This window comes from Formica exsecta, unplaced genomic scaffold (genome assembly GCF_003651465.1).
Source record: "Formica exsecta isolate Colony F162 unplaced genomic scaffold, ASM365146v1 scaffold282, whole genome shotgun sequence".
NCBI classification, from domain to species: domain Eukaryota; kingdom Metazoa; phylum Arthropoda; class Insecta; order Hymenoptera; family Formicidae; genus Formica; species Formica exsecta.
Genome location: NW_021850084.1, coordinates 739,012 through 739,334, shown reverse-complemented (window position 1 = coordinate 739,334; position 323 = coordinate 739,012). Strand labels below are relative to the sequence as shown.

Here is a 323-nt window from a genome sequence, read left to right as displayed (position 1 = left end):
ATGCTATTAAAAAAAAAATCAGTTTGATTATTTTTTGCAACGCGAATCTTCTCTTTCAGAAAATATTATTATTTGCTTTTTAATCCCGAATATAACTCCGAGTTCTTCAAATTTTTGTGCGAGTGGAAATAACGTTTAATAGAAATATTTTCCGCATATTCATTTTTCTAAATTTGTGTCGTACAGTGTGTGTCAAAAATAAATGAAATCATTATTTGCAATTTTATTTTAGTAATTAAAACCAAAAAAATGTTTCCGCCCGGGATCGAACCGGGGACCTTCCGCGTGTTAGGCGGATGTGATAACCACTACACCACGGAAAC

At 32.5% G+C, this 323-nt stretch overlaps 1 non-coding gene across 1 annotated transcript; it reads right to left on the bottom strand.

Moving 5' to 3' along the window:
* Window positions 1–250: 250 nt before the first annotated feature.
* On the bottom strand, window positions 251–323 carry Trnav-aac. Its single transcript has one exon. It is a non-coding gene; the product is annotated as a tRNA-Val (tRNA).